Genomic DNA, 23,158 nt, shown 5'->3' with positions numbered 1-23,158 from the left:
TCCAGTATCAGGATTACATTTGTCTGCAAATGACAGGAAACACTAAACACCACGTCAGAAGTTTATTTCTTTGCCACAGAAAGTTTGGGAGTAATTGTCTGCAGCTGGTAAGGCATTTCTGCTGTCATCAGGGACCCAGGCTCCTGCCCTGTAGTTCTGCCATTGATGTGTGTCTTCTATCTGTTCCTTTCTTTTTCTACCTTTCTAGGGCCTTATTCCATTAATCATCTCCTTTCTTCAGTATCTCTACCTCTCACTTTCTTTGGAGGGAAGAAACTCATCCTGTAAGCATCCCTCGTTCTATTGTCTCTTTCCTGCCATTCTACCTTTCCAACAGCTACTACTTGATTTCTGTCCTAGTTCACCACTCTTCTTGAAGGACTAATTGCTATATGGCACATTTTCATTCTTGGTCCTATTTGACCTCCCCTACCTGTTGAAACTGTTGACTACCTCACATTTCTCCAAAATCTCTTGTCCCTTGGCCTTCACAACCTTATAGTTTCCTGGTTTCCTTCCTAATTCTCCTACTGCTCCTTCATCTGCAAAGAGGTTTTCCTCTTCCTTTGCTTGACTCTCAAATGAGAGTGTTTCTCAGACGTCCCCCCTTGACTCTTACTCTATATACCTTCTCTGTGATGGCAGTCCCTAGGTAATCTCACCAGTACCAATACCAGTTATCTGTGTGGCAGCTGTCTGTTTCTAGGGTTTGTTGAGTTCCCACTCCAGAGCTTGAGTCCTGAATTTCTAACTGCCTACCTAAAGGGCTCCTCTTCTATGTTCCTTCCATTCCTGATTGTGTACAGTTTTAATCAACTCCTCCTAGACTTCAGAAACCTTTTATCTGGTCTCTAATCCAACTTTCACATTACTGTCAGAATTATCTTCTATTTTTAAAGAATCAAATTAATGGTAATATTTTGAAAGCTTCCATTGGCTTTGCCCTGCTTCTGGGATAAAATTCAAATTCCTGATTTGGCATATAAGGTCCTTTACAGACTGTCCCCAACCAACTTTCTTTTTTTTTTTAAGTTTTTGTCTTTTTTTTTTTTAAGATTTTATTTATTTATTCATGAGAGAGAGAGAGAGAGAGAGAGAGAGAGAGAGAGAGAAAGGCAGAGACATAGGCAAAAGGAGAAGCAGGCTCCCCTCAGGGAGCCCAATGTGGGGCTCGATCCCTGAACTTAAGGATCACTCCCTGAGCCAAAAGTAGAGCTTAACTGCTGAGCCATCCAGATGTCCCCTCAACCTACTTTTTATTTGTTATTTATTACTTATACAAAAAAATGTTAAAAAGAAAAAAATTTATTCTCGGCACCTTGGGTAGCTCAGTCAGTTAAGCATGCAACTTTTTATCTCAGCTCAGGTCTTTATCTCAGCTCAGGTCTTAATCTCAGGATTGTGAGTTCAAGCCCCTTGTTGGGTTCCATGTTGGGTATGGAGCCTACTTAAAAAAATTTTTTTTTAAATTATTCTCAGTTCTCCAATGGCTTTCATCCCTCCCTCTTGCCCACACAACTCCTGACTTGTTTCCTTAGGGCCAGTTCAAAACTGAACCTGTTCACTGCCGTTTTCATGAAAGAGAGCCAGTGCCAGGGATGTGGGGGAAGAAGGTGAGAATAAGGTGACAGTACTGTCCAGGTTCCACCCAGAAGTGGACTGGGTGGAGATGCACAGGATTCAGACAAAAGGACTGGTAGCCTCACAATAATGTAGTGTAACTAAAGTAGGCTGGAGAGGACATGGCATAAGCCTGTGAGGCTTTAAAGGGCATCTCCTGGGCTCTTTCAAATCCAGAAAAACCAACACCAGGAGAAGAATGGGGAGGACCAAGGAAGCAGTCTTATGGAAAGATTCACAATTCTTCCATATTGGGAGTTGCAGAAAATCTAGAGGGCACCATTTTTGGCAGAAAAACTTACTCTACTGTTGGGAAATCACAAAAGTGCTACAGATGCTGCGAAAAGCCAAAGGGAACACACAGTTTCACAAAGCACAGTGATCATAGACCAGAGCAGAGGGGATCATGCTACTGACACAGAAACTACAAAATCCAAAAGCAGGAAGAGTGGCCTTTCAGGGAGTAGCTCTGTATCAGTCATCCACACTTATCTCAGGTCAGATAATCTGGTGAGTTTCACAGAGTAGCCGGCAACATGGGAGTGGAGAGGGGGCACATGTCACATAAAAAGGACTTAAAATGAGCAGCTAGAAGAAAAAAATGGTAGAAAATTGCTCCATGGCGTTCAGAAATCAAGGGCAGTGCTGGGGGCTAAGTGGACACATGCACAAGAAAGAGCATGGAATAATAAGTTTTCTGTTTGGTAGTCAGTTGGTGAGGGGAAATAAGATCCAGGAGGCAGGTGACAGGAAAAATGTTTGGGTCCTGTAGGCAAGTCACTGGAAGCTGGATCAAAAAAGGAGTGCACACTACAGACCAGTGATGAAACACAACTCTGGGCCCCAAATGCGGGGGGGTGACCCACGGGGGTGGGTATCATTGATAAGAGTGGTGAGTGGAATAGCTATCACATGGCCACAGGGAAATATATAGCCATTAGGTCACAGAGGGCTCCTTCCAGCCTGGATGGTAGAAGGCACAGAGGTCCTCCTATTGACAGTGGCCCTTTCTGGCAAAGTGTCAGCAGAGAGGGTGGTCAGATATATCTTCCGTAACCTGGGATCTATCCTCTGGTTGGGCAGATATTCTTGATAAGAAACCAACTTTTGACATTTCAAGGGGTTTCTTTGCTCTTTGGGAAAGCCTCCTCTGGAAGGACCTTTTTGTTCTCATCCAGGAAAAGGAGATTCAGCATTGGCCCCCATCCACCATGATCAGTGGGCCATACGTGTTGCTTCGGCCTCCCCAGAGTAAGCCTCTGCCCTAGGAAGGAGATAGGAGACTCAGTTGTGGTAGAATCATTGGCCTCCTTGATACTGGAGGACCTCTGTAAAGAGAGTCCTTTTTGTCTGGCTCCTTTTGTTCAACATCATGTTTATGAGATTCATCTAGGTTGCGCCTGTAGTAGGAGTTTGTTCCTTGCAGCATAGTATCCATTGCATGCACACACAACAACTTATTTATCCATTCACCCAATGTGGACGTGCAGGTGAATTCCAGTTTGGGGCTGACTTGGGGTCACCAGGCTTCCCATGGGCCATGGGAGGAAGGCCCAGAGGGCTGCGTAGTCTGATGAGATCCCATTTTCCTCATCTCCAGTCTCTTCCTGCTCTGGCAGTTGTGGCTGCTGCTGTAGTGGCTACTACTTCTGATTTTGCTTCTTTCATTTTGGCATCATGGTTGTGGCAATGGTTGCAGCAGGGTGTGTGGAGGGCAGAATTCTCGATTACTTGCCACTTTAACCCCTCTTCCCCAACAATAAACCTTCAGTATTTAGAAAATGCACTCTGCCTTTGACATTCTGTTCTACTGGCCTGTGAGGTCCTGCCAGTTCTGTTTGATAAATCTTTTCAAGCCATGCAAATGTCATCTCTTTTTTTTTATATTTTCTTCATTTCTCTGCACAGAATTGCTACAATCTCTGTACTTTTATGGCACTTTGCTCCTACTTCTAGTGAACGCTTATACATTTACATATCTGTCTTCACCTCTAGATTGAAGTTTCTTTGAGATTGGGAGACTGCCTTTATTATCCTTCCTAGCACAGTTCATAGTATGTCCTAGGTGAATAAATTAAAATAATGAAATCAGGAAATAGGAATACCTTTTACTGTGATAATTATGAGTTTTGTTTTGAATATACTAACTTTGGACATGTTGAGTTGACATTGAGGTTGGGTGGAGAACTGCAACTCAGAAAAAATTTTTTTTTAATTTTTAAATATATTCATTTGAGAGAGAGATTGGGAGAGAGCAAGCAGGAGAGAGAGGCAGAGGAAGAAGCCGACTCCACACTCAGCCAAGGAGCCTGATATGGGGTTTGATCATAGAACCCAGAGATCATGACTTGAGCCAAAGGCGGTTGATCACCCATCTGTGGCACCAAGGTACCCCAAGTCAGAAAAGATTTTATGGCCAATGATGTAGATACAGGAGTTGCCAAAAAAAGACAGTAATAAACACTGATTGGGTCCCCTGTTTTTCAACTATGGACTACAGAAAGATAGGACATTTATAGGAAATAGAGAAAGGGGGTTGGAATTTGGGATATGAAGGAGAAAATCCATAGACATCTTTGTTGGGGGGGAAAAAAAGCATAGTTGACACTTTTGCCTGGGGTCCTCTCCCCTCTACCAGATGTATACAGTCCTTCCACTAATTTAAAGTCCAGAATCAAGAAATAAAGATGTTCATTCTATTTCTTCTAGGATTAGAAGCTACCAATTCAAAATTTTCATCCCAGACTCCTGTGGGCTACTTCAAACCTTGTATATTCTTCGTCTCCACCTCTCCTGTTTTTGTGGTGTGTGTGTGTTTCTGCACCTTTTGCAAAAGCAAGAGTGGGTTAGGTGGAAATATGTTTTTCCCCTAAAAAACTGAAAAATCCCTTTTTAAATAGAAAAATAACACATTTGGAGTTCTATTTATTTAGATTCTTTTCTTTAGCTTATTCTCCTTTGCTTTGTTAGTGTTTGTAGAAAATAAATACTGGCTTATATAGATTATTTAATTAAACAGATAAAGTTCCGTGTTTCCATGCAACTCCTTAACATTTTTAAAATTGATAGATTTAATTGTACAAAAATTAAAACTGCATGGAAAAACGGCAAATACAAAAAGCCAAGGCAAAAGGCTACTGGGGGGAAATGTGCCCCATATTATACACAAAGGACAAAATTCTTTAATATATAAAGAGCTCCTACAAATCAAGAATAAAAATAACAACTAAATATGAAAACTGATTAAGACTGGAAATTTCAGAGAAAAAGATTCAAGGGCTTTTAAATTCATTTGAAAAACTATTCAATTTCATCCATAAGAGAAATACAGACTAAAACTACATTGAGATATCATTTTTCATCTGTCAAATTAACAAAGATCCAAAAGTAGATAATACTCTACATTGTTGAAGGACTGGGGATCCATAAATTGCTAATGGGAGTATAAATTGGTTCAACCATTAGTTCAACCCTCGCTTAATACTAAGTATCAGGGAGTCTTTCCAATCCACCTTTTCTCTGCTTTTGGCAGTTTCCTACTTGATATGGACCTTAGAGAAACTGAACTGTAATTGAAAATGTTTCACGGGCAGCCCGGGTGGCTCAGTGGTTTAGTGCCGCCTTCAGCCCAGGGTGTGATCCTGGAGACCCAGGATCAAGTCCCATGTCGGGCTCCCTGCATGGAGCCTGCTTCTCCCTCTGCCTGTGTCTCTGCCTCTCTCTCTCTCTCTCTCTCTGTCTCTCATGAATAAATAAATAAATAAAATCTTAAAAAAAAAGAAAAAGAAAATGTTTCTGATGTATGGAAGAAATGAAGACTGCCTTGTGTATGCTAAAACAAAACCAAACGAGAGCATTTTGGCAATATTTAACAAAATTAAAACTGCATATATCCTTTGACTCAGCAATTTTACATCTAGGAATTTATCCAAGTACTAAATTAGTGTGTATTAATTAGTGCAGGGTTGATTATTATAATATCTTTAGTAATAACAAGGACTGCAAAATAAGTATCCATCATTAAAGAATTAGTTTACAATAATCATGATATAGAGGCACCTGGGTTGCTCAGTCGGTTAAGTGTACAGACTATTTTGGCTCAGGTCATGATCTCAGAGTTGTGAGACTGGGCATTGCATCACATCAGGCTCTGAGCTCATCAGGGAGTCTGCTTGAGATTCTCTCTCTCTATGTCTCCCTCTCTGCCCCTCTTCCCTCTGCACACACACACTCTCTCAAATAAATATAAATCTTTTAAAAATAATAATAATCATATATATCCAGGGAATTTTCCAAGGTCATAAAAAATAATGAGGAAGATCTTTATGTAAAAAGAGCTCCAAAATATTTTTATTATCTTATTTTTATTTTTCATCCTAAGTGTACTTTTTAATATCCCTCACTTATTTCCCCCATTCTTCCATCCACCTCCCTTCTGGTAACCATCAATTTGTTCTCTATAGTTAAGAGTCTATTTCTTGGTTTGTCTCTCTCTCTCTCTCTTTTTTTCCCCCTAATCTTTGCTCATTTGTTTTTTAAATTCCACATATGAGTGAGATCATATGGTATTTGTCTTTTTCTGACTTATTTTGCTTAGCATAACTCTATAAATCCATCTATGTCATTGCAAATGTTAAGATTTCATTATTTTTATGGCTGAATAATATTCCATTGTGTGTGTGTGTATTTTTTCTTTATATATTCATCTATCATTGGACCCTTGGGCTGCTTCCTTAGTTTGGTTGTTGTAGGTAATTCTGCAGTAAACATAAGGGTTCATATATCCCTTTGAATAAATGTCTTTGCATTTGGGGGGAGTGAGTACCCAGTAGTGTGATTCCTGGGTCATGGAACAGTTCTATTTTTAATTTTTTGAGGAACCTCCAAACTGTCTTCCATGGGGCTACACCCAGTTTGCATTTCCATTAACAGTATACAAGTGTTCCTTTTTATCCAAATCCTCATTAACACTTATTACTTGAGTTTTTTATTTTAGCCATTCTGCCAGGTATGAGGTGATATTTGATTTGCATTTTCCTGATAATAAGTGATGTTGACCATCTTTTCATGTGTTGTTTGGCCATCTATAGGTCGTCTTTGGAGAAATGTCTGTTCATGTCTTCTGCCCGTTTTTTGATTATTTGTTTTTTGGGTGTTGAGTTGTATACTTTATTTATATATTTTGGATACTAACCCTTTATCAGATATATCATTTGCTAGTATCTTCTCCCATTCCATAGTTGCCTTTTAATTTTGTTGATTGCTAATCCATTTTTATGTTGTTACAGCTGATATCAGAGAAGTTACCGCCTAGGCTCTCTTCAAAGATTTTTATGGTTTCAGGTCTCACATTTAGGTCCTTAATGCATTTTGAGTTTATTTTTATGTATGATGAAAGAAAGTGGTCCAGTTCGATTCTTTTACACGTAGCTGTCCAGTTATCCCAATAGAATTTGTTGAAAAGACTGTTTTTTTCCCATTGTATATTCATTCTTTCTGTATCGAAGATTAATTGGCCATATAATGTGGGTTTATTTCTGGAATTTCTGTTCTATTCTGTTGATCTGTGTGTCTATTTTTATGCCAGTAACATACCATATCATACTGTTTTAAATCCTGTCACTTCGTAATGTAACTTGAAATCTGAAATTCAGTTTTGTTCCTCTTTTTGTAGGTTACTTTTGCAATTTGGGGTCTTTTGTGGTTCCATACAAATTTTAGGATTGTTTGTTCTAGTTCTATGAAAAACACTCTTGGTAGTTTTTTGTTTTTTGTGTGTTTTTTTTTTTTAGATTTTATTTATTTATTGATGAGAGAGAGAGAGAGAGAGACAAGCACAGACACAGGCAGAAGCAGGTTCTATGCAGGGAGCCCAATGTGGGACTCGATCCCGGGTCTCCAGGATCACACCCTGGGCTGAAGGCGACACTTAACCACTGAGCCTCCCAGGGTGTGCCTGTTGGTAGTTTGATAGGGATTGCATTAAATCTGTAGATTACTTTGAGTAGTATGGACATTTTAACAATATTTGTTCTTCTAACCCATGAGCATATTTGTCTGTATCATCTTCAGTTTCTTTCATCAGTGTCTTATAAGTATAGATCTTTCACTTCTTTGGTTAAATTTAGTCTTAATATTTTATTATTTTTAGTGCAGTTGTAAATGGGGTTGTTTTCTTAGTTTCTCTTTCTGCAGATTCATTATGAGTGTATAGAACAGATTTCTGTACATTGATTTTGTATCCTGTGACCTTACTGAATTTATTTATCAGTTCTAGTAGTTTTTTTGTGGAGTCTTTGGAGTTTTCTATATATAGTATCATATCATCTGCAAATAGTGAAAGTTTTACTTCTTCCTTACCAGTGTGGATACCTCTTGTTTCTTTTTGTTGTCTGATTGCTGTGGCTAGGACTTCCAGCACTATGTTGAATAAAAATGGTGAGAGTGGGCATCCTTGTCTTGTTCCTGACCTTAGGAGAAAAGCTCTGGTTTTCCCCGTTGTGTATGATATTAGCTGTGGGTGTTATATAATAATTTTTATAGATAATAAAGTTGACTTGGACTGTTTCCAGTGAGCTTCTCATTCTTGTGCTAGCCCTACATTTTAAATTATTAAGTTACTCGAACAGTATTTATGAGTACCTGCTATGTAGGAGGGTACCACAAAAGTGCGATAATATTAATAATAGGCAAAAACAAAAACAAAGTCCCTACCTTCATGTAGTTTAGAATTTAATAGGGAAGACAGACATTAATCACATAAATTACATATAACTCATCCATGAGTTAAATGTTAGGAAGGATATGAATGGGAACTTTTAGCAAGACTAAGGGGATCCGAGAAGCAATGCCTGAAGTCTAAAGGGATGAGGAGATTTAAATTGGCAAAAGTAAAACATAAGGTAGGTGGAATTACAGGCAGAAGAAACATGTTGGTCATTGTTGGTCACTGTTGCTAAAGCACAGAATTTTGGAAGAGAACAGTGCCAGATAAGGCTAGAGAGATGGGCAGAGATATTTACAATATTGATTTTTATTATCAGAGTAATAAAAAACCATGAAGGGCTCTAGTGAAGCATTGACAGATTATATTTGCTCTGTAATGCAGAGAAATGATTGTAGGGTGCCAAAGAGAAGGCAAGGAGAACAATTAGGTAAGTTGGTGCTGGCTCTTGGCAGGAAACCTCAGGTCCCACCCACAGAGTTGTTTGTGTACCTTACAGAATGGTGACTGCCTTCTCTTAGAGCAAATGATCCAAGAGGTCAAGGCAGAAACTACAGTATCTTTTATAACCTTGGAAATTACATATTATCATTTGTTTGGTATTTAGTAATCACACAAGTCAGTGTTGATTCATTGTGAGGGAAAGGATTACCCAGGAGGTAAGATTCATTGAAGCCATCTTGGAAGATAGCTACCACAGACCAAACTCTGTAGAACTCCAACATTTCATTTCTGGGTGGTGTATTGTGGGAGTACAAAGGAAATTGAGAAGCAGCACAGGGAAGGAGGAATACCAGAAAGGTTGTAAGATGAAATCCAGCCAAGGAAAAGGAAATTTCAAGAAATCTACCAAGAGGACATGTTAGAGGAGAACCAAAAAAAGTTCACTGGATTTAGTGACATAGATTTAATGCCCAAAAACTCATTCTTCATGATATGGTTTAACATTTATTTTGACTCACTTCCTCTTATAACCTTTATTAAAGAGACTTTTCTCCTCCCATCTTTTCTTTGATAATCTTCCTTTAACACCCCTTATGGATGTTTTCATAATGTTCCCCACAAAATTCTACTGATACTTTGAGTGGAGTTGTGTCAAGTTTGTTATTTTGTTTGAGAAACATGTTTTTACAATGATTAGACTGCTCTTTAAAACACCTGGCACATTTCTCTCTGTGTGTAAATATTCATTTAAATCACCCACATAGGGCAGCCTGGGTGGCTCAGCGGTTTAGCGCTGCCTTCAGGCCAGGGTGTGATCCTGGAGACCCAGGATCGTGTCCCATGTGGGGCTCCCTGCATGGAGCCTGCTTCTCCCTCTGCCTGTGTCTCTGCCTCTCTCTCTCTCTCTCAATCTCTCTCTGTGTCTCTAATGAATAAATAAATAAATAAAATCTTTAAATAAATAAATCACCTACATATTGGGAATCCCTGGGTGGTTCAATGGTTTAGTGCCTGCCTTCAGCCCAGGGCATGGTCCTGGAGTCCCGGGATTGAGTGTCGCATTGGGCCCCCTGTGAGGAACCTGCTTCTCCCTCTGCCTATGTCTCTGCCTCTCTCTCTCTCTGTCTCTCATGAATAAATAAATTCTTTAAAAAAATAAATAAAGATAAATAAAGAAATCATCTACATAAAGTTTGGCAATTTAAAAAATGTTATCACATATCTTCATTAAGTTGAGTCCTGAGTATTATTTTTGTTGTTGCTGCAGTGAATAGGATGTTTTCTCTGCCTCCATTACCACGACAGTGTTTTCAATCTAGAAATGTATTTACTCTATTCCTCATCTTATGGATAAGGAAAAAGGCCCAGAGAAGATAGGTGACTGGGCTACAGTTACAGACTGGTAGAGTTGGGGACGGCAGATGTTGAACATCCAAATTTTATTGTGCTACATTAATAGGAAATGAAGTTGCTTACTCAGTCAAACCTCATTAAAATTAAGAGTCCCTTAAGTATCATTTTCTTTGTCTTTTTTTTTCCTATAGTTTTATTAAGTTTTTTTAATTCCCCTATGGTTAACATACAGTGTTATATTAGTTTCAAATGTAGAAAATAGTGATTCAACAATTCTACATGTTACTCAGTGCTCATTATAATAAGTATCACTTTCTTTGTATCAGGTTTCAAAGTAGTACTATACATTTTATAGCATATCTCTACTTTTTAGAATTGTCAGTTTGAAATAGTGTCATGACTTAAGGAACTGCCTCTCATCTCCATTCAATTCTCCCTGAAGACCTGATTCCTACCAGACAGGAACTATTTTTTCTTTGAGGTCTAAATAGACCTAACAACCTATTGCAGTGAGTAAATATTTAATGAAGATTGAATATTTCCTCTGTGGTGGATCAATTTACTCTTGTTGATTATCTGAGGAAAGCTTTTTTTTTAATGTCATGTAGTAGGTTAAGAAATTTGTTTTCCTGGATATTGTTATTAGTTTGGTTTCAGTGATTTAAAAATGCATGTCTCTTAGTATTTTTCAGTCATCTGTTTTTCCTAGTTTATACATGCAATTTGAATTATTATGTTATCTTAAATACAAATCTGAGATTCATTGACCTGGGATCATGCAATGAAGTCATTTGCTGTGAGAGTTGTTTTTTCTTGTATTTGTGGTACTTGGCGCTCCAAAAATGAAAACTATTTGCTAATAAGGTATAAGGATGTTGATGGTGCATTTTTTAACAGCAGAAATATAATTTTTTTTGCTAAATATCTCTAAAACCATAAATAATTTTTAGTTAACAAAAAATGTGTTTTTCTTGTATTTTTAACTATCAGTATATATTTAATTTTTTAAATTTTCTTAACTGATTTTAGGTTTAAAGAAAATATATTTATATTTGCCTGTACGTCTCTAAATATATGAAGATAGTGACATAGCTTCAAAGTTTTCAACTTGTAAAACTAGAATGACTCTAGTGGAATCATTTAGTGCAAGTTGTTAATGTGGCATTCAGATGGAATTTATCAGAATCAATTAGAAAAACAAACTTCTCGTTTAAATGGCAGGAAAAGGTACATATATATTTCATCCTCTTTCTATGCTAGGAAATATGTGAATATAATTTTGAAATAGAGAATTCATGCCTAGTGACAAATTATCCTTCATTTTTAAGGAATAACTTCATTGTGTTTCGTATTTGATAACTTCTGAAACCAATATTTCAACTTAAATAATGTTTGGTGTTTATTTTACTAGAGGAGAATTGCATGATGACAGTTATAGTACATATTTGATAACAAGCGTAGAATAAATCAGTTAAGTCATAGTGGTCTGATATCTGTTTTTAAGGTCTTCTTGACCGAGGAGTGTGTGACCTGTGAAATCTCTACTTTTTTGGATTTTGTTAAGATATTTTACAATGCAAGGATTTAAATCTAGATGAACATCCCTGTGGGAAGTTGGCTGATGTGGCCCAAGACATTAAGAGTATCAAGGTATAAATTGGAAAAAGTTTAACAAATTCTGATAACAATTAACATATGTAAGAAGAGCGAAGGTAAAATTAGCAAGTTTGTTTTCTTTCCCAATTTATAAAAAGAGAACCTGAATTTTAACCTGGTATTTTCAAAGCTCTGATTACTCAGCAGCATTCCATTTTGTGAAAGCATTGCCAAGAAAATGTATCCAAATCTTGAATTACAGACTACTCTTGCATCTGATTGGAAGGGGCATAGGAGTTGTTTATAAGGTTGCAGATCCCAAACTGCACAAGTGAAGGTTGAGACTTGGGGGAGGGTTTGACTCAGGGAAGGGAAGCTTCGTAGACGTTACAGCTCTGTCCAGAGGCCAAATGGGAGATAAATCACTGCTGGCCACCTCTCTTATTATTGAAATGGTTCAGCCCTGGGGTTTAACTGAAGGACTTACAGGGTTTTGAAGTGCAAATAGGATGGTGAAGGGTAAACCCTTTTAGGGCTTCATTTTGATGGATTTTTTTCCTGTGTGGATTTCTGGCACTGACTGTGATCTGGAAGGGGCCCTTAAAAAAGAAAAGTTTTGTTTTGTTTTTGATCAATCAGGCAATAAGAACTTTCCACAGGGGTGTACTTTTCCTGCATGCATATCGATCCTATTGTGTTTAAAAGTAGGTCATTTAATTGGGCTTTTTTGGGGGGGTGGGGGGAGCCTTCTGCAATGGAACTGTCATTTCAAGGTCATGTCTCTCTTTTTGGTATTCATGCCAAAGTTTGAGAGTGTTGAATGATGTACTTTTGGATCAGTATTTTTGGGGGGGTTACTTAGGATAAGGTTGTGTTAAACAAAAAACAAAATTATTTGGTTAGAAGTCAAGTCCATATTAGAAGAAGTCCTTTTTATATTGAGGAGCAGTCTATAATTAATCTTTTTTTCCATTAGTTACGTAAAATTGTATGTATTTATTTGAGTATTTTGTATGCTTTCTGTTTTGCCAGAATTAAAATAAAAAACAAAATTCTGAGATTCTGAAATATTTGTACTACTTTATTTGTACAGATACATAGAAGCATTTAGGGAAATAAAGGATACATTAAAAAATGTTTAAAAAACAGATACATGTATTTTTTTTACCCCACAAATAATTCAAACACAGGGAATGAAATAAGCTATCTTTTAAATTTTATATATTTTTGGTAAAATGGGAATGAGAGGAGAATCATTAATGACTTCAAAGAAAAATAATTGTAACTAAGGGCTTTTTGTGCAAATTACAAACGAAAAGTAAAATATTTGTATTAAGGAGATGCTATGGTATGTGCTTATGATTCTTTTTAGAAATAATGGTTGACAGAACTTTTCTTGAGCATTTTGCTCTTTATTTTTGATTTAACAGATATTTATATCATTTGCCCTGTTTCAAAATGATAATGTATTTAGCTGCAGCAGAGATTGCCCTCTGTGTAGCTTGATACCTATTATAAAAAACAGTTGTTAATCTCTGTAATTGACATTGATCACACAATGTTCTTAAGTGACCTTCAAGTCAGTTTTTGTTTTTCTATTCTTCAAAAATTTCCCTTCACTGTATTTATCTAAATCCAGAATTAAATTAAACTTAAATGTCAGAATTTACATTTACCTATTGCTGCATGAAGATTTTAAATAAGATGCTTTAAAAAACGAAAAACAAAACCCTAGATGGCATCAGGAGAGTCCCCTGTATCTTACCAGCGTCCCTGTCATTAGTTTGTTGTTGGGAGATGTTAATATGACCCTTCCTTTGTTAGAAAAGAGATCTGTAGTCCTTCCCAGAATCCTCTTGTTAACTGTCTTTTTTTAACCCAAGTTGGAAGTTGTCTGATGAATGAATGGTGAGCTGTTTTTTATGAGCTACACATATTGTTGACATTGTGTCACACGTTGCTTTTTAATTTCTAACGTGTTTTTAATTTGCAAAACATGCCTATGCCTCTCACAGCAGTAGAACTGAGTCAGCATTTCTTGAGTCCAGATACTGCTTTATGCAAACAGGACAGGTCAGGCTCATGAATGCTCTATCATAAGCCTTAGCTTTACTGAAACAAGCACGTGAACAAATTTCACTTTGAATATTGTTGAATAAAAGAAGATACTTGAGAAAGGCTTTTTTCCCAAGAACTTCTCTTGCCCCTTGGCAAGTGAATTGCCCCAATATAAAAGCATTGGGAGGGAAAAGTGAGCTGCAGAGTGAAAAGGCAATCCACAAATAATCACTCTTTTCTGCCTTTGATTGTGTCAGATTTTTTTGTGTGTGTGGCAATTGTTTTCTTTTTCGCTTAGAAGAGGTTTATGGTCCAATGTCTGTCAAGTCAGCCCCTGTCTTAAGGTTGCAGTTGTATTTCTCTCTGGAGTTCCTAGAGGTGATGTTATCTTTTGTTCACTCAGCAGTGTGGTGGTTCCTGAGAGCATCTGTCACTTTAGGCATTACAAGATGGATGGGTCTCCAGTGAACTGCTGGTTGAAGCAAATGGTGAAAATAAGAAAAGACAAGGGGTTTCAGGGTCTGCAGAGAGAGAGGACAGACAACAAGGAAATACTGTTAGAAATCAAGAGTAAGCTGAGCAATAGAGAAAGAGAGAGCAAAGATGGATCATATGTCATTTTTTAAACATCTTGGAAATCAGAGTCTTTTGTTGGCTACTGTGATCTGAGGGGCACATCTGCATCATGGTAAACGATTCTGTGCTTTGGATTTGCAAAATGTATTTGGACATTAAAAAAAACGTCTGGGTAAAGTGTTGGGAAATTGCAATGATATACATTGTTTTATGTGAGAATTTTGCTGTTTGAGAATGTCATCTTTTAAAATGTAATGATTTAAAAATTTTCTAGTCTTTAAATTTTTTCTTTATGTTTTCATTTTTCTTTCCTTCCTCCATTTTTTCTTGTATTTGAGCAACTGTAGATATTAAAATGTTAGAAAAGTATTAACCACATAACCAACATCCTTACTGTTTACTTAAGATTTTTTTGACATTTTTGCAGGAGGATTCTGAAAAATCTATGCTCAGGCCATAGGGAGACTGGGGGCGGATTTTAAGTTATTTGAAGTAAACTTCCAGTAAATTTAATGGGCTTTTCGATGAAAGAAAGAGATATGTTATTGATTTGTCAGAACAAGGTGAAAGTTTTGTATTATATTTAGAAATTCATTTTGTTGCCAAAGTCAAAATTTGTAAATTTGGATTGATGCAGAATCGTGCCTATGTAAGAGAAGGAACAGGAAGGAGCTTGGCCAGGGAGTAGGAAAGGAGAAAGAGAGGTGGCAGGATGTGGTTGAAAAAAATGATTTTGTCAAAGTTTCTGGCATTCGTCTATGAAAAAGACCATAGGTTGAAAGGCAAAGAAATTAAGATGATTAGAAGCTTTAAGCCATACAAATGGTAGAGTCTCTTCCTTCTCTATGGGTGTAAATAATAGATGAAAGAGTAAGAGTGACAACAAAGGATCAGGTCGTTTAAGAGAATGTGTGCAGCCTGAATAGGGGTCTGTGGCCCAGGGCCAAAGGTCTTAGCTTTGAGTGTAATTAGAAGAAAATACAAAAATGTCATTACTAGCAGGTGAAGTGTGCAGCACGTGGCCAAAAATTAGCAATTTTAGACTATGAAGCTATTGGAATTGGATTACTGACCTTTTTTAAAAATCATTAAGGTCCTCGTGGAGTCATATAGTTTCATTGGCAGTAATGTGGTTTGACCTTGTTGACCATATGGGGTAATCTTGGGTTTGGATGTAGGTAGCGAGACTCCTGACTTACAAAAAGATGTCTATTTGTGTGTAGGTGGGTGGGAAATACATGAGTTTGAAAATCTGGGTCTTGCTTTTTAAATTGTTCTTTTGCCTGAAGACATTCTTCTGACAGGTAAGATAAAGATTTTTATTTCAAAATCTAAACTGGTTCTTTTTCTGTCTTTCCTCTCAAATTGGCAAAAAAGGACAATAAAATGAAAACTATTTATTTTGATAGCATAAGTTAATATCCCTTTAAATATATTTAGTGCTATAAATATGCATATTGAAATTAATATATTCTTAGGAAAATCCCCTTTTGTTTTCCTTTTAGACACAGTAACAAAGGAATAAAAACACTTCTAAGTTACATATAAAAATCAGTGACAAATTTTTATTTCATTTGATGTTTTATGACTATATTTCCTATTTTTCCACCCAATAGTTTATATTGACCATAATCTACTTAAAGGAGAGAATAATACGCACACTGTAATTTTCAACCAGTTCTATGTAATTATAATTATTTAGTTTAATTACTCCTAGAAAGAAACTACTCAAAAGGGTAAAAATATAACTCTTTTTCTTTGTACAGTCTCTCTTTCTTGGAGATTATTAAAGCATTAGTTTCAAAAAGTAGCAAAATACTTTTAAGCATTATTAGTTATATCTTAAATTTTTGATAGTTCTTGGAGAAGTAAATTTTGGCTAAGCATCAGAGATTATAAAATTCAAATTCCTTAGAATAAGAAAATTGTTTTTCATTATTTTTATTCCTAAAAATAATAATGGTCTGTGGAGCTGTCAGCATATGGTAACACTTGTCAAAACTACAGACTTAACAGATTTATTCAACTTACATTTAGTAGGGTGTAAGTAGAGGGGAATCTTAAGAACAATAAATTATTTTTGAGTATATATAATTAGGAGTGATTATTTTGGGAATATCTGTATTTGCCAGTTATGATTTTTATGAAGTTATGTAAGACTTTGTAATTCATTTCTAATTGTAACTTTTGTAGAATTGTAACTATTTAAATCATTTTCTTCTGGAATATAATGCATTTGGAAACTAATTCACGCCTTTACATATATACTTTTATCTTTTTTATGTTTTTGCAGGTCCAAAAAAGCTTTAAACAAGTAAAATCTAGACGGCAGGCTCCCTGAAGTGTTGACAGCCCAACTTAATCATGAACGTGATTCAAAAATGTTAATAAATAAACCAAGGTATCGTACGATTATAATATCCCCCCCCCCCCAATTTTTCAAGATGAGTTTTGTTTTGGGAACTTTTATTTAGAATTTAAATAAAGCTACTATACTTGGTTCTTAAACTGATTAAGCAGATATTTCCATGAACTCCTCTTCCATTTCCTCCGCTCTGTTTTCCTCTCCCCTCCCCCACCTCTCCACCAAAAGGGGGGGGGAAAACCTTATTCAGCAATAAGTTTTTGCTTATTTAGTATTGCTGAATATTTTTTTCTCCTGTCAACAGCCTTCATGTGATATTTCCTGTATAACTAAATGAAGATAATAAGAATCCAGTTTTTAATTCCCTTTTGTTGACTGTGGTTTTTATCTTTCAAGTTGTCTAATAAGGGAGATCTAGATTATTGGCCTCTGCAGAAAACCCCAAACCATATTTATTGACTGTATAAAAATGTTTTATCATATAACACTGAGATGTATGTTTTAAAAGTTTTATGAAAGTTTTTTTTCTATTTTTAGGAGGCTTTTAGTTAAGAAAATACTGCCTTTTTTTTCTCCCTATGTCAAAGAAAATTAAAAGTTTGCTTAGAATGAAGGATGTGGGGATGCTGTTTTAAGGAACTCTCGTTTGTCAGGGCATAGCCCAAGACTGTATCTCTCCTTTCCGATGTTACAACATGTTTGAGTAGCCTGGCATTTCCAAGAGAGGCAGAGGTCTTTTTCTTCCTGCTGAATTCTTTTAAGGCCAAAAAGAACAAGAGGGTCATTGCCACTTCAGCAAAGTCCTTGTTTGTGCCTTCGTGACCATGCAGACCCTGGCACCTAGTATTGGCTTAACATTTGGGCCTGGAACATCTGGAAAATGATCAGAGAGGGAGTGGAGGAGACAGAAGAGCGTAGAACCGTTGCGTTTTGTTACACCAGGTGCTAGGAGTTAGCAACATCCCCTGTTTGATATGGGAGGCAAATTCTGTGGCCCTGGAGTTAGGCTCCAACAATTGAAGAGGTCAAAGGACAGCTGAGTGGGGTCAGTGAGACACCATGGGGTGTATTTTGTTACTTAGTAAAAGGAGCAGCCTCCTAAAACCTTAAAGGATTCTCTTGAAAATCTGTGTTGTGAAAAGGTTTTATGAGTCTCATGGCAAAAACTCCTGATTTATCTAAGGAATGCTTGCTTTTGTCTAATGGAAGGATAATCCTTACCAAATGTTGGCAACTACTATAAGAGTCAATATAGGTCTGAAAGAATAGTGAGGGTTTGAAGTGTACTTTGCTTTCCAAAATGTTTATCATTTTAATGTTTGTCTCTCAGTGAAGAATTTTGCGTTATTGAATTACCACTCTTTTCTTTCCTCAGAGCCAAAAGTGGGGGGTAGGGGGAGAGACTGGTAAGGAGTGAGCCTCCATTAATTTAAAGATTATTCTAACGAGCTTTTGACCCACAAACAGGATATTATAAACCTTTAAAAACACCAAAGATTATTAACTCTGAAAAGTTACCTTAGAATTTATTTTAATGTATAAAGGGAATAAATGGCACAGGAAATACAAACTACAATGTTTCTAGATTATAGAAGTGCTTTTAAAATTGTAGTTGTATTTCGTAGAAGTATCAGTTGATGAATAGCCATAAGCCTGTGTGCTTAGTGTGTTTCTTGTATATTTTATAGTAGGAAGAAGAAAATGTCAGAGTCAAGAATAGAGAATAAGAAAAGCAAGATTATATAATAAAGAATTTTTCTCTTTGCAGGGAAATGGAAAAGGGTGGGGGTGGAGGGGGGATGGGATCTGCATGTTGTGAGAGCTCTCTTTACCAGAGCCCATGACCTCAAGGTACCACTTCCATGATTATGGATACCTTTGAAAGGTGTTGGCCACTTGGCACATAAGTAAAAGGAACTGTTAGAGGAATTTGGCAATATTTTGATGTTCTAATTTATTCTATCTATGTACAAATACATAGAGAACATAGACATATATTACTATATATACAGTAAGGGGAAAGAAGATGAAATGCTGAATAGTATATAATAGGCTTTGTTAAGCATTTTCTTACTAATTCATAAAGTTACAATGTTTGTGAATTACACTTGTATGTGATTTTTTAAATCTTTTTAAATAAGATTCATTTTAAAGCAAAATAGACATAAATGTAAGGCTCAGCATGCATGCAGTGTGTTTAATGTCTATTTTCTCAAGGTTAAAGTGCCTTTCAACAACTAATTTAGAAACCTAAGTGTAGTGACTGATAATTGCCTAGAGAAAACCCACAGCTGTTTAAGTAGCATTGAAATTGTGGCAAAACTGACAAATACAATTAGCAATGTTAATACGATAAAAAGATGGAAAGACAGGGGCAGATGACAGAGTGGAAAGATGAAGGTAGCAGGAGTAACCAATCCATATAAGAACACAATGTTCAAAAAAAAAAAAAAAAAAGAACACAATGTTCACAGTTGCTTTGAATTTCCAGCACTTTTTCCTCTATGCTAAGTCTTTTTACTACTCTCTGAATTACCAGCAAAATGGGTGTTTTGCAAGTCAAAAAATTCAGATAAATTTGCTCAGTCCCTAAGTCACATCTAATTTTGAAAGAACATAGCTGTTTGGTGTTCATAGCTAAGGAAAACAATCAGATTTTGCTGCTTCTAAGGCCCAATTTTATCTGTGGTGCTTTCTAAAAGTCAATTTTACATGTACTTCTATTTTACTGTAATTATTGTGAGTGGGAATTTCTTTACCCCACTTTGCACCCTTATAATTCTTATTAGTCATCTAAATACATTACAGAAGAGACCAAAGCAAATCCTGTTTCTGGATCCAGGGACTCAGTATTACCAAAGCAAAACAAAACAAAAACCTGCAGAAGTTTTCAATGTATTACTACTAGTTATTTTATCTGGTTAATGTTTCTAGCCCACTTTTCAAACAGCTTCTTGGAGAAACTAAGTGGGGATTGGAAATAAGAGAAATTAGGTGAATGTTCTATGCAAAAGCTTTAGTCATCTGTGCCCTTCCTATTATACTTTCTAAAGCATCCAATGAAATTTGGAAAATTATTGTGGTATCTTTTGAAATTCTATTCTGCATTTGGCAAATTGGTTTTTTGCTTCTGGTGTTTTATGCAGATTTGAGTAACTGCTGTGATAAATTCCCACAAGTTTGTTCTCTGAAACCGTAGAGACTCTGAACTCTGAGTGTGGCAGGCTTGATGGATGCGGTAAACCACACTTTGGAAGCATTTCTGGTTATTTAATGTTTTCTGTTCTGGATTATTGACTCTTCTCCCTGTTGAAAAATTGGTCTCTGGTGACATGGTAGAGGTCACACATTGCCTATTATTGTTTTGCTTCTTTGATCTTACACAGGGATTGCCTCTGGTAATTATACTAGTTCCAGAGAGTCTTGATGAGATGTGTTTATTTTACAGAAGAATTTCTGGTATTTCAAGGAAGAAAGTAGAGATTTCCAGTAGTAACATGTAACTTTTCATTACAAAGAAAAAATACCATTGTACTTTATCTTTTAATTATGCCCTTTTTAATAATTATTATGAAATTATTTGGCATATTACAGTAATTATTTCCATAACAATTTAAGACATATATCTGTAAGTATATTGGTAAAAAATGATAAATTTTAAAATAAAGTTGCTAGGGCTGAGTTTTTATTTCAGTACCTAAAATACTTTGTGGCTTCAGAAACTGTCAAGAGAGATTCATCCAGATTTAAATGTACAGAACTATTAAAAGTGGTTGGCAAGTTTGTCTTTTAATCTATTTACATTTTCTATTTCTTTTCAGCAAAGAGGATGAATAAAAATTAAATATCACGCTTTTGTTTTGAATGCATGATTAGTTTTGTGCATTTTTGGAACGTGCTTGGGAAGAGATAATATCTCTTCAAATTAGTTTAATGTATAATTAGATAAGACACACACAAAAAGCTCAATGTATTCATTGTTATTTTTTTACTCATTCTAGTTTTAAACAAAATATTTCATCTAAGAACTCACAATATAATGAGGGAGTCAATCACTAGACTCAACTGATTATAATCAAGAGCAACAAATGTCAATTTCAAAGAATAAGTGAAATGTAAAAAATGAAAAATGCACAAAAGAGAGAGAAATGTGAATATATGCTTGCTTTTTTATATATATATGCTTGCTTTTTAAGCTTGCTTTTAATTTTGGGTTATAGACTGAACTTGCAAGAACCATGTTTGATTTCCATTATCACACTCATCAGTGAATTTTGTTTTAAAGATTTTTATTTATCTAATAGAGAATGAGCATGAGCAGGGAGGGGGGAGGGGCAAAGAGAGAGAAACAGGCTCCCCACTGAGCAGGGAGCCCAACGTGGGGCTGGATCCCAGGACTCTGGGATCTTGACCTGAGCAGAAGGCAGATGCCTAACCGACTGAGTCACCAGGCACTCCAATGAATATTTTTAATAGAGAAAAGATATGTGAGTGGTAATGCTATATAACAAGTAATTTTCTTTTTTTTCGTGTTTCAAGTTTTTATTTAAATTCTAGTTAGTAACATATAATGTAATACTGGTTTCAGGTGCAGAATTTAGTGATTCATCACTACAAGTAATTTTCTTATACAAAGACTCTGATAACTGTGAGGGACAATAATGATTTGTACATGTGACTGTAAAATCTCTTAATAAATAAATCATATATAGTACCAAATAGCAGTTTTTGGAATTTTTACGTTGATGGCCATTTGTTCCTAGAAAAATGCCCCAGAATCCATTGTAATGCCTAACACATGCAACAGAAGAAGTACATCTTACTTTTCTCTGTATCTTCAATGTAGCACAATGCTAAAAAACAAAAACAAACAACAATTAAAAAAACCTATTACTACTTTTTTTAAAAAAAGATTTTATTTGCTTTGAGAGAGAGTGTGCATGTGCACACACACATGAGTAGAGGGAGGGGCAGAGGGAAAGGGAGAAAGAGAATCTCAAGCAGACTCTACCCTAAGTGTGGAGCCCAAAATGGGGCTCGTTCCCAGAACCCTGAAATCATGACCTGAGCCGAAATCAAGAGTCGAACACTTAACCAACTGAGGCACCCTGGCACCCCTATTACTACTGTTTTCCACATTTATTCTCTTCCAGATACTTTTTTAAAAATGTTATATATGCATTAAATCTTATGTATTCTCACAAAAATCTATGATATTGGTTGTATTACCTCACTTTACAGTTGAGAGACTTAGTGACTTGCCCAATATCATATGGGTAGTGGTTGTAGGATTTGAATTAAAATCATCTGACTCTACAGCCTAGGTGCTTACCCACTTCGATTTTAGGATTTCAATAAATGCTGCCTGGCTGGGTAGATGACTATTAAAGTTTGTAGAGTAAGACAACATCTACAGAGTAAAAGGTAACAGAAAACAGACAAGTTACACAAAGTTGTCCTTTTTTTAAAAAGTACTATGTCTGGCACACAGCCTTAAAAACAGAAACCTCAAACCAAAGCCAACTATACACACATACCACAAACAAAATATATCATCTCCATGCTCAACGTTGCTTCCTGACATTTCAACGTCAAATAACATGTCATACTGGGGAAACAGACATGGACTTTTTCATCTGAACTTGAATCCTAGTTTCAAATTCGTAAACCAGATAATCCTGGCTTGTTGCAGAAACTAACTCAGTTACTCTGTCTACCTGTCTTTATTTTGAGTTTGCTTATTCCTTTACTTGTTCCTCCATCCTATAAATGGAAGGTAGCTGTAAGGATTTGACTATATTTAATATGCCCATTGAAATACTTCCTCCGTAGTGTGTGTACTTCTGGTGTAGTGTGTGTGCTTCTTACTTCATGTGGGGAGGCTCCTGGTGTCTCATTGCTTCACTATCAGTGAAGTTAAGCTTGAGCAGTGGGTTCAGGAGGTGTCAGCTTAATCCCTCTGTTATAAAGTTCTCCCATTTATTATCATTGCCTAAATGAATTTTGCATTAAGGGTTGCAAAGTGGTCATTTTATTATTCTGTCATTCTTTTCACATTTCTTAGCTGATATTCTTCATTAAAAATATTAAAACTCTGAATAACCAGGACTATTTGGTTACTGGAAGTGCTGGAAAAGCAAAATAAAGATTTCCTCTTTCCTTTTCCTTTTAGCAGCATTCAGGAGGATGCTTTGTCTTTTGTTTTTTGTTTGTTTTTTTCCAAGAGGAGCTTTTTCTCCTTCAGTAGCAAAATTAATTTGTGATTTTTTATATTTTAAATATGCTTCACTGCATTGCATTTTTTCTCTTTTATGTTCAATTTCTCTATTCTTTGGCCTGTGGGAATACTTCATATTGAGTCATGTCTTTTGACCTGATCCATTACGCCTTGATAGCTTCTTTGCTCTCTGTTCAAGACTACT

The 23,158-nt window shown here is 36.1% G+C and overlaps 1 protein-coding gene and 1 pseudogene across 5 annotated transcripts in view; one reads left to right on the top strand and one right to left on the bottom strand.

The window, feature by feature from the left end:
* The window catches only part of GREB1L (GREB1 like retinoic acid receptor coactivator), a 269,160-nt gene that overhangs the window by 102,547 nt on the left and 143,455 nt on the right, over positions 1-23,158 (top strand). For all 5 annotated transcript variants that reach the window (XM_038543678.1, XM_038543677.1, XM_038543676.1 and 2 more), the window contains exon 3: positions 16,665-16,772. The gene's annotated coding sequence lies outside the window, so the exon portion shown is untranslated. The remainder of the gene's footprint in view (positions 1-16,664; positions 16,773-23,158) is intronic.
* Positions 2,558-3,296, bottom strand: LOC100683043 (annotated as a pseudogene).

The sequence above is a fragment of the Canis lupus genome, chromosome 7, assembly GCF_011100685.1.
Source record: "Canis lupus familiaris isolate Mischka breed German Shepherd chromosome 7, alternate assembly UU_Cfam_GSD_1.0, whole genome shotgun sequence".
Lineage (NCBI taxonomy): Eukaryota > Metazoa > Chordata > Mammalia > Carnivora > Canidae > Canis > Canis lupus.
This window is presented reverse-complemented; position numbering and strand designations above follow the sequence as displayed.